Genomic DNA, 10,811 nt, shown 5'->3' with positions numbered 1-10,811 from the left:
TATTCCTTCATTCCACAAATATTTACTGGTGACTTTTCTGCATTGGGGCCCGAAAGAAATAAAACTGGGGGGAAAAGGGATGCAGTGTCTTTCCCCGTGGGGCTCTCCATCTCATGCTGGAGGCAGATGTGCAGGTCGGAAATTGCGGAAAGGTGCCATGAGCTCGGTCCACGGAGGGACGAGCCTGGCCATGGCGGCTGGGAGCTTCCTGTGACAGGTGCGGGACAGTGTGTCACTGTTTCTCAGAACACCTCATTTCTCACAACAGCCATGGGAAGGAGATACTGTTGCTTCCATTTGTTAATGAGCAGACAGGCTCAGAGAAGGGGAGTCACTTGCCCAAGTCACATATACCAAGGTTGGCCTGGCTCCAAATATTGCTTTCCCCACACGGCCCACCAGGACTCTTAACAATTTTTGGAACTTTCTTAGGTCAGAGATGGGCTTCCGATGTTTTGAGACAACCATGCAAACAACCAAGAGTGAGATCTGTAGTTTCTGGTCTCAGTTTCCCCCTGAGGGTATTTTGTCTGAACTTGTTAAAGGAATGAGTGAGGGGATGAAGCCACTGGGACAGTTGGTGCCTAAGAATCCCTCTGCCCCAACGGTACCTGCTTCTGACCTTCATACATTGCTGGGTGGCTTTGATCTTCCTGAACTTCCTGGAATCTCTCCCCCAGGAATCTCTGAACCCATCTTTGCTGCCACCAGCACCCTCAGCATCAAGGACATGCCATTTTCACTTGGACTCAGACCAAACCCAGTAGAACATGATCCCTTTCATGGGTTCCCCTCAGCGTGGCTGAGATGTGTTGGGGACCTCAGGGAAGGGAAGCACGAAAACAAAAACCCCATAGGAGAGTGTCAAGATTGCGACAGACCCAAAGGTGAGGTGGGGGTGGAGAGTAAGTTGGCACCTCTGGGCTCCCTGCTCACGGAGAGCCCCAAGCAGAGCCCTGATCTACTTTTATCAAGTCGTTGTTCCTTTCATTCAGCAGGTGCTCGTTGAAGGACTGCTCTGCACCTGGCATGCTGCTCGTTGCTGGGGCCACAACAGTGCCCCATGCAGACACAGGCTCTGCCCTGTGGGGTCTTGTCGAGGAGACCAGTGAGGACCAGCAGCCATCGTGCAGCGTGCTGAGAACCTGCCGGGGGAAGTCTGTGGGGCTCTGGGACATAGCGGGAGTGCCTGACCTAGTCTTGGAACATTCCATGGAGGAAGTACTGGGCTGGGACCCGATGCATGATTGGGTTTATCCAGGTTGTAGCTGATGGAGGTGTGCTGGGCATGCGGGGGTGGAAGGGTATATTTTGGGCTGGGGTACCTGCACCTGTCAAGGCCTAGAAATGGCACTGAGTGTGGCACAAGAGAGGACCCAGACCACGCTTCCCAAGGCAGAGTGTGAGGAGGGGCTGCTGAGAGGCAAGGGGGGTTGGTGGGGACGCTGAGGTCTGGGCTTGTTGAACATATGTGCTCAAGTGTGACAGATGCAGGAACCCCTGGCTCTATTGATTAATGATTCTGAAACTCATCAATTTCTCTTTCTTTTTTTTTTTTTTTTTAGGATTTTATTTATTTATTTGACAGAGAGCGAGCGTACAAGCAGGGGGAGCAGTAGGCAGAGGGAGAAGCAGACTTCCCACTGCAAGGAGCACGAGGACATGGGAAATGATCCCAGGACCTTGGGATCATGACCTGCACCAAAGGCAGATGCTTAATCTGAGCCACCTAGGTGTCCCTGAAACTCATCAATTTCACAGAAAACCTTCATTTCCCAAGCTTTCTCCTTCCTGTGAGGCCTCACCTCTCTCTCCAATGTCATAGCTCTCCTCTGCCACAGGGGAATGCTGCTCTAGTTTTCTCTTAGGTCCGAACACCAGGAAAGCAAAATACTCTTTTCTCTTCCCTTGGTTCCCTTCCTTTCCCTTCTTGCTGATGTCTGAGATGCTTTGGAATTTTCAGACGAAAGTTTGGCAACCCAGGGAAGGCTTACTAAAAAGCAACAAGGAGTATTCAGAGATGGACAAGCTTGCAGGATTCAGGGATCATGAAAGGTTTAGAAAACCATGCCAGGGAAGTGGGCCCACTGAAGGTCCTGTGTTCGGGCTGTGCAATCTTCCAATGTCAAATTACTCGAAGGCTTCTCCATTGCCCACATTTCCCACTGTGTGGGGAAAATGCTGGGGGGTAGGAGATCTTGGTGGAGGGTCCCCTGGTCCAAACATAGACCCACCACCTCTCCCGCAGAGTGTCTACTCCCACTGAGCGGTTCTGGGAGGTTCAGTGAGTTGTCTTAGACCAAGAGCTATGGAGAAACTCACTACCCTCCTGGATTTGAACCCGAGTACATGGGATTCCATGACTAGTGGCTTTTCTTTTGGCATCCTGTCTCAGCCCTTTGCAAAGGATTTAGGGCTGTTTCTAGGTCACATTGGATATAGGCTCCTATCTGCCCTGCTTTCCTTGGGTTGATCTCCAAGAGTCCTAATCAATTCCACTCCATTCAATAGAACTGGATTAGGAAGATTGTCCTATTCCTGGAAGTGTTTAACCATTCGGGTCACACTGTGATTCCGGCAGGTCTGGTACTGGGAGGCAGGAAGCTGAGCTGAAGCCACAGGGGCACCAGGGGCAGGGAGTTGGGATGGGGAGACGCGGGTGCCAGCTTCCTTCACAGCTGTGGCTGCAGCGGCCCCTTGTGGCCATTTTACACACGGGGAAACTGAGTGTTAGATAAGGAGAAGTACCTTCCCTTAGAGAGATGGCCTCCTGCACTCGTTTGTTGCCCAGAGAAGGAAGGACGCATGCCCGGGGTCGCACAGCTGGAATCCAGTTCCTTCGACTTCCAGCCGTCCTGGAACTCCTTCTCCTGTTACCTCTCTCAGCTCCTTCTCCTGTTACCTCTCTCTCCTTCGTTGTCCGTAGGAAGGCCGGGGAGTAGCCTGGAGTGTGGGGCCTGACCTTGCCCACATAGGTCCCCTCTGGTCCTTCTCGCTTCAGAAATGAGCAGGGTCAAGGGTCCGCAAAGAGGGGTCAGGGTCGCAGGAGGGAGCGCGCCTGATGGCTGGGCAGCTTCTCCAAGCGGCCTCTAGGGGCCGCTGTGGCACCGAGTTGGCCTCTCCCTGGGCGCCCGCTTGCAGGGGCGGAGCAAGCTCGGCGGAGGGAGAACAGAGGGCGGTCAGCCGGCCTGAGGAGCGAGTGGGGGAGCCCGCAAAGTCGGCAGTCTGCCCTGTGCAACGCTGTGTCTGGCTCCACAGTGGACACCAACACGTCTTTCCGTGGCTCAAGATGCCAGACCTCTAATCCACCTTGGAACCCCCTCCTCGAAACTGCACTTTCCAGAAGCAACCTCTTCTTGTTGAGTTTCCCCACATCCAGGGAGGTGGGTAGGCAGGACCACTGTCCCTGTTACTAGGATGGCGAACAGTTTCAGAGAGGCAGAAGTCTTGGCCAGGTCCCCCCAGCTGATAAGGGGGAGGCTGGCTTCCAACCAGAGCTTAAGACTCGAAATCCAGTCCCGTTTCCTACACGCTAAGGTTGCTGTGAGTTTGGCTCGGGGTTAATGGGAAGGTGTGCTGCGGCGGGAGAGGGGGCTTTGAGGTCCCCTCCACTACTACCTGCTGAGGGGGCCTTGGGCAAATCACTCAGCCTTTCTGTACCTCCTCTTCTCATCTGTAGAATGGGTGGTCATCATTTCCCTTGGGAGGTGGCAATAAGAAATGGACATAAGGATGGAAAGAGGCAGCTGGGCACCTGGTCTAGGATGGCCAGTGTTGTAAATACCACAGCCACTAGGCCCTGTTCTCTGTATAGCCTTCTCCCTAGGGATCCAGGCTGGGAATGGCAGAGCCCTGCTGTGCCTCTCTGAGGCAGGGGTGCGCTGGTCTGGACTCTGGGGTGCAGAGCGTGGGGCAGGAATTGCTCAGACTGCTGGAGCCATGCGGCAGTGGAGCTGAAAAGGGCCAGGTTTGCTGGGGTCAGGGGCAGGGCAGGGTGTGAGGGATGCGGGGTGAGTCACTCACCAGCCCAGATGCTGCGGAGTGAAGGGGAAGGAGTGTGGGGGCTGGCCAAGCCTGGCGGCACCAGGCACCAGAATACCAGGCAGGGAGGGTGGCCGCCTAGCAGCGGGAAGAGAGGGTATGGTCCTGTGTCTGGCCCACACTGCCAGCTCCTGTCTTGTATGGTGCACCTCGGGAATGGGCCAAAGGAAAAATGTGGTCTGGGACTTCTCAGTGTGGATCTGTGTGGTGACTGAGGTCATCCCCCAGCTCCCTGCCCTCTCCTGCTCTCCCCTGCTCTCCACCCTTGCTAAGGCCTTTCTTTCTGCCCCTGTGGCTGGGGCTGGAGGAAAAAGCTCTGTGGGCCTCTCCCAGCCCCCAGAGGGTCCCCATCTAAGACAGACAGACCGAGACAGTGTCCACAGTACATCAGGCCCGTTGCAGCAGACATTAGCCACACATACCTGGGTCAGGGGGTCTGCAGGGTACTATGGACACTCAAGATCAACCGAAAGGACTTTACAGAAAGAACAAATTTTGGAAGTGTGAGCAGGAGCAGGGTTGGGCCCGAACCTGGGGCGTGGAGTGTGGGAGGGGAGTGGGAGTAACAGCGGGAGGCTTAGGGATAAGTGAGGGTGCGGTGTGATGGTCGCTGGTGAGGGTGGTGGTGGGGAGGGGTGCCCAGGGCGCTTAACAGATACCCCCCACCGCCTGCAGCTGCCTTCCATTGGCTGACCAGCCTTCCTCCATCAGAGCAGGGCACAGAAGTGTGGGGAATGGACCTGGAAGGACCCTGGAGAATGATCAGTATGATGGGGACATCAGATGAATAGGCCAGACTCTGCCCTCCAGTTGCTCACTGGCTGGAGGAAGCAAGAGCCAGCTAAGCTCCCCAGGTGGGAAGAGCATAGTCCCAGGAGAGACAAAGCACTAGACAGGCCTGGAGGAGGGAAGGAGCTGGGCCTGGGCTGCACGGGGCCGGGGACCACAGTGGCTTTGAGGAAGAAGCTTCCTTTGATTGCTGTTACGAGTTGTCACAGACTTAGTAACTTAAAACAGCACCAGCTTGGTGTCTTATCGTTGTAGGGGGCAGAAGTCTGAAATGGGTCTATGGGCCAAAGTCGTCCTGTCAGCAGAAACGTATTCCTTCTGGAGATTCTAGGGGAGAGTCTTTTCCTTGCCTTTCTAGCTTTTAGAGGCTGCTGGATGCCTTGGTTCGTGGCCCCTTCCTCCTTCAAAGTGCATCGTTCTGCCCTGTTTCCATGGTCCAATCTCCTCTCTCTGACCTTGACCACCTTGCCTCCCTTTTATGAGGACCCTGGCAGCTACATCAAGCCCACTCCGATAATCCAGGATATTCTCTACAACGCGAGACCCTTAACTTCATTGCATCTACAAAGTCCCTTTTTGCCACAGAAGGTGCGTGTTCAGGTGTTCTGGGGACATGCATCTCTGGAGGGCCATTATTCTGCCGACTGCAGGTGGCGCTGGAGGCAGGGTGGGGCTTAGACGTGTGAGGGCTGAGGGAGGGGACGCTGCAGGTGGCGGGGACAACCTGAGCAGAGGCCGGGACCTGAGGACGGAAGTGGCATCAGCCAGCTCCTGGTGTGTGGTTGTAGGAAGCTGTGATTTGGGGGAACAGCCCTGGGGAAGCTGAAAGGCCACTGCCCACTCCATGTCTAAATAAACCCAGCCTGCCTCCAAGGCGACAAGGCAGACTAGCCCCTGAAGGGTGGTGGGTCTGGGGCAGGACTGTTCCTCCAGGACTTAGCACTGCTCTTTTCGGGTACGGTGCCCAGAATACCCTGGTAATTGTTTCCCAGCGGTGTCCTCCATTTAGCCGCGCCCCCTCCCACCCATGTGACTCCCACTGCAGACTTCCTCAGAATCTGTACCATCCACTCCTTCCCTCTCATCCTCCCTTCCTGCTCCGAATGGTGGATCTGGGCTTGTTTCCCCTCCGTGGCCTGCGCCAGCCTCCAAGTTCTGATTATTTCCTCCAGCGTGACTCCCCAGCCACCCTGAACGGTTCCCTGCTCCTGAACTCCCCCTTTCGGCTCACTGGTTAGGCCCAGACCATTCTAGCAGCCCCCCTCCCCCTTCCCCACTATTCAGCTTCGAAGCCTCAGCTCTTGGGAAGGCTGCCTCCCCCTTACCTCCTCTCCACCAAGCATGGAAGCTGTGAGCGGCTTCCAAGGGATCTTATATGATAGCCCGTGCCTGCTGAGTGGCCGTCCAGTGCCTGGATGATGGACACATCACCTTCAGTCTTCCTGCCAGGGGTAAGCACTGTTGACTCTTGAAGGCTTACTGTGTGCTGGGCACTGTCCTTCTTCTTCCTCCTCCTCCTCCTCCTCTTCTTCTTCTTCTTTTTTTTTTTTTTTTTAAGATTTTATTTATTTACTTGTCAGAGAAAGAGAGAGCACAAGCAGGGGAGCGGCAGGCAGAGCAGGCAGAGGGAGAAGCAGGCCCCCTGCTGAACAAGGAGCCTGAAGCAGGGCTCGATCCCAGGACCCTGAGATCATGACCTGAGCCAAAGGCAGCTACCTAACCGACTGAGCTACCTGGGTGTCTCCCCGGGCACTGTTCTTGACACACGGTTTTGACTTCTCCCCAACAAACCCTCTGAGACTGATCTTATTGGCTGTAACTGGCCTTGAGTGACATGGCTTTAAAATAAATAGTGGATCCATGAATTAAATCCAGGCCTCATTTTATAGGGGAGATTTAATAACTGGGCTAGGCTAAGGAAACCAAGGTGTGGCTCATTTCAAAGGCCACGCTTGTCGCTGTCTCACTACGTGGTCACTCATTAATCTTAACTGCCACACGATGCCACTTAGCCTTTGCCTTGTTGTTTGTACAGATCTCTCCTACCCCACCTTCCCCTTGGCCACTATCTGCGCAGCTGGTTGGGTGCTGGGCCTGGGTCTCTCTCACCTCTGCGTTCCATACCTGGTACAGGTCTAGCTCAGAGCACAAGCCTGGCCAGATGAGTGAACGGAGGACGAAATGATGTTTCCCTGGTCATGGCTCTGGGCAGAGGCCACCAGCAGCCACTGAGCTCTGGAGGGGCTGCAGGCTTGAGGCCATGTGAGGTACAGAACCAGGGTTCCGGCCCCTCCACATTTCTTGGCAGATCCAAACATTCAAGTCTGCTTTTTAAAAAAAATTTACAAATATATTTTATTCATAGTTCTGGGAAGAGGTAATACACGCTCAGTAGAATACAGAATTGTAAAAGGACCAAAAGGATCTACAATGAAAGGGTCCTCTCCCTGCCTCCGTGAATCCTGTGCTCCAGCGCTCTGGCTACAAGCAGCAGCCTGTGCTGTCACTTTCTTATGTGTCTTTCTAAACATATCCCTGCATTTAAAAACCTGTTTGTGGCTATGTTCTCCCCAGGAGCACGCATACAAGGTGTGGCCATTGATGCACATGGCTCTGCAGCCTTACTTTTTCATTTAATAAAATATTTTGAAAAATCTTTCCTATCAGTCTGCTGGACACATTCTTTCTGGAGGATGCACAATATCTTATTGTACAAGAGGTATCCTATGATGGATATATCGGTGTTTTCACTCTCGCAACTACAAATAATGTGTCGATGAATATCCTGGTACATGGTGTCACTTTGCACGTGTGCAAAATTACACCTGAAAAAGATAAAACACTTGTAAGAGAGGTTGACAGGACAAAGTGTGAGATTTAAAATCCTGATAGATGTTGGCAATCATTGTTCATGCAAGTTCTCCTGATTTTACCTCTACCGACAACGTGTGGGTATCTGGCTCCCCCTGTTCTCAACAAACAGTAAGATATCAACCCTTTTTATCTTTGCAGATCTGACACCTGTAAAAAAGGAGATTTTAGGATGGTCTAAATTTGCATTTCTCTTACTGGGAGGCCGGACACTTTCATATATCTAAATGCCATTTGTATATTCTTTCCTAGGAACTGTTTGCTTTTATTTTTTGCTCTTTCCCTCCTGGGTTATGGATCTCTTATTCAGTTCTTTGTAGGAAGTCTTTATATGTGTTAAGGATATTGAACCTTGGGCCATGATGGAGGTTGCAAATACCTTCCCTATTGTCATTTCCGCAAGGTCTGTTGTGAAAGGCTAGCTGCTTATCACTTTCCACCTTTGACTCTGGTGCCTTGCCCCCCTGCCTTATCTCTTCCGTAATTATGTCTCCTGGGCTGGGTGTCTTCCTCTTGTGTGACCTGGTTTACAGCTTCTAAGCTCCATGCAATAAAAATGCCCATTTATGTTGGGAGACAATTATCCACGGATCTGTCCCATGTATTCTGTACACCTTGTGACCAGGGGTGCTGAATGGCTCTCGATGTGGTCTGTCTTCTCCAGAATGTTTTAGGAGCTGACTGCCTTGGAGGGCAGAGAGAGCATCTCCCACTGTTCCGTGTAATAATGACGATGCTTCCTGCTGGAGCGAAGACTGCCTAGGTCTGCTTGCTGCTCATTATAAAAGATCTGGTTTCCCAAAGCTTGGGGTTTCTCACCTGTGAATCAAAACCCGTGGCATATGGAGCACCAGCTGGGTCAAGCTTTGCATCACCCCATGGTCCCTGACGGACAGGGTGAGAGGTGTCAGCCCAAACACCACACCGCAGCTGCTTGCTGTGCCTTGAGTAATCAGATCCTTTGTCTCTGACCCAGGAATCTCTGGTTTGTCAGCACCCAGAAAACTGCGGCAGGCTAACTTGTCAGCTTGCCAAAAGAGTAAATCTCAGACCCTTACGGTTGTTGTCAGTTCGGCAGTTGGACAAGGTGAGGCTTTGTTCACCTGAGTCCAAGGTCACCCAGATAGAATGCAGCAAAGCCAGGCCTGGAATTGGGTCTCTTCCTTCCGAGCTTTGGCCATGCATAGCCTTTCCTCGCTGGCAGGGAAGCTGGCCATGTCTAGGCTCTTGAGGCTGATTTATCTTCGTGTCTTTCCCATGCCTCCTGCACGGTTCCAACATGGCGGTTCGATGACTCTCATTCTGACGCTAGTGGTTCTCAAGCTGCAGTGAGCCTCAGAGCCATGAGCATATAGAAGCTGTGGACTGGGGGCGCCTGGGGGGCTTTGCCATTAAGCGTCTGCCTTCAGCTCAGGTCATGATCCCGGGGTCCTGCAATCCAGCCCTGCATTGGGCTCCCTGCTCAGTGGGAGGCCTGCTTCTCCCTCTCCCACTCCCTCTGCTTGTGTTCCCTTTCTTGCTGTGTCTCTCTCTGTCGACTAAATAAATGAAGTCTTAACAAGAAAAGAAGATGGGTACTTATTGAAAATGTAGGCTCACCGCCAGAGATTTGATTCAGTAACCCTGGGGCGTGGGGCACCCAGGCATCAGCGTTTTAAACAAGCTCTTCTGGTGATGCTCATGCAGGGGGTCTAAGGACCCCAGGCGGGGCGTCACTGCTGTGAGCTGGCGGCCACTGCAGTTCGTGGGCAGAGTGACTTGAAGGAAGCTGGTGGAGACGGAGGAGCCTGGTAGTGGGAGAGGCACGGCAGATCAGCCCTGAGGGAGGCACCGCTGTTGCTGGCTCTTGAGGTGATAAGGCTTGGATTAGGGGGGTGACAGAGGGAAGGAATGAAGGGGGTGTGGGGATGCTTAGCTGGGACCATGGCCCTGGTGTCCCAGCTTCGGGGCATCCTGCTGTGGCTGTCTGACTCATCTGACACTTTGCATGTGTAACCTTGCTTCTGCGTTCCAAAAAAAAAAAAAAAAAAAAAAAAAAAAAAATAAATAAATAAATAAAGAAAAGAAAGAAATCCGGTAGCCTGGTCTGGAAGGTCCTTCCTTGTCTGAGTCAGCTCTGCAGCCTCCACTGGGCTCATCCTTCTTTGGCACAGAGGTTAGACCACGAGTCATAGGGCCAGGCGTCCTGGGTTCAAACCCCAGCTCTGCCACTTACCAAACTCTAAGCTTAAGCCGGTTGGCCTCAGTTTCCTAGTCAGCGAAATGGGGAGGTTGCTATTGGCCACAGTGTCTATAGCATAGGAGCCCTGATGATTTAAACAAGTCAGCGTACGTCGTGCACTTAGAGAGTCAGGCCTGTAGTAAGGACTTGATAGATTTGGATCCTTTGTTCCTGGGACTTTCTGCCCACCTGCCACCTTCATGTGCTCATTCCCTTCACTGTTTATGGTGGTTCGCCCCAGGCTCTACTCAGAGCCCTCCTCCTCTAGGAGGCCCTCCCTGCACACCCCAGGCCTCCCTCTGGGTGTTTGTTGTCCTTCCCTGAGCCCCAGCAGCCCTCTGATTTGCATCCCTTCTCTAACCCTGGCCTGCACATCTGCCCTTGTCGGGAACCTGTGATGTTTACCTTTCTCTCCTGTAAGCACAGATCTTCCCTTAGGGGCAGACAGTCCGGATCCGGGACACCTGCCTGTGGGGCCCAAGTTCAGCGGGAAACCAACTGTGTGAGCAGGGGCAGGTGGAGTATCAGCTGCTGTCTCAGTTTTCTGATCTGTAGACAGAGGGAGTTGGGCTGACGCACCAGCTACGGGAGTTTAAAAGAAGGAGACCTTCTGCTTAAGCAAAATCCTATGGGAAGCGGTATGTATGTATGTATGTAGCACGAGGGAGGGCTGAGCTGCTCTGGGTGAGTGTGCACACGTGTGTATGAGCGTTGAGGGTGTGAGTGAGCGTGTGAGCATGTGAACACATAACAGTGAGTGTGGAGGGTAGGCGAGGGTGTGCGAGTATGTGTGCATGAATGAGTTGAGTGTGGGCGAGTGTGTGTGTATATGTGACTGCACGTGTGTGTGTGTGTGTGTGTGTGGCTGGTCAGCGGCTGCTCTGTGCTG

Source organism: Lontra canadensis, unplaced genomic scaffold (genome assembly GCF_010015895.1).
Source record: "Lontra canadensis isolate GAN:19392208 unplaced genomic scaffold, GSC_riverotter_1.0 scaffold43, whole genome shotgun sequence".
Taxonomy (NCBI): Eukaryota; Metazoa; Chordata; class Mammalia; order Carnivora; family Mustelidae; genus Lontra; species Lontra canadensis.
This window is presented reverse-complemented; position numbering follows the sequence as displayed.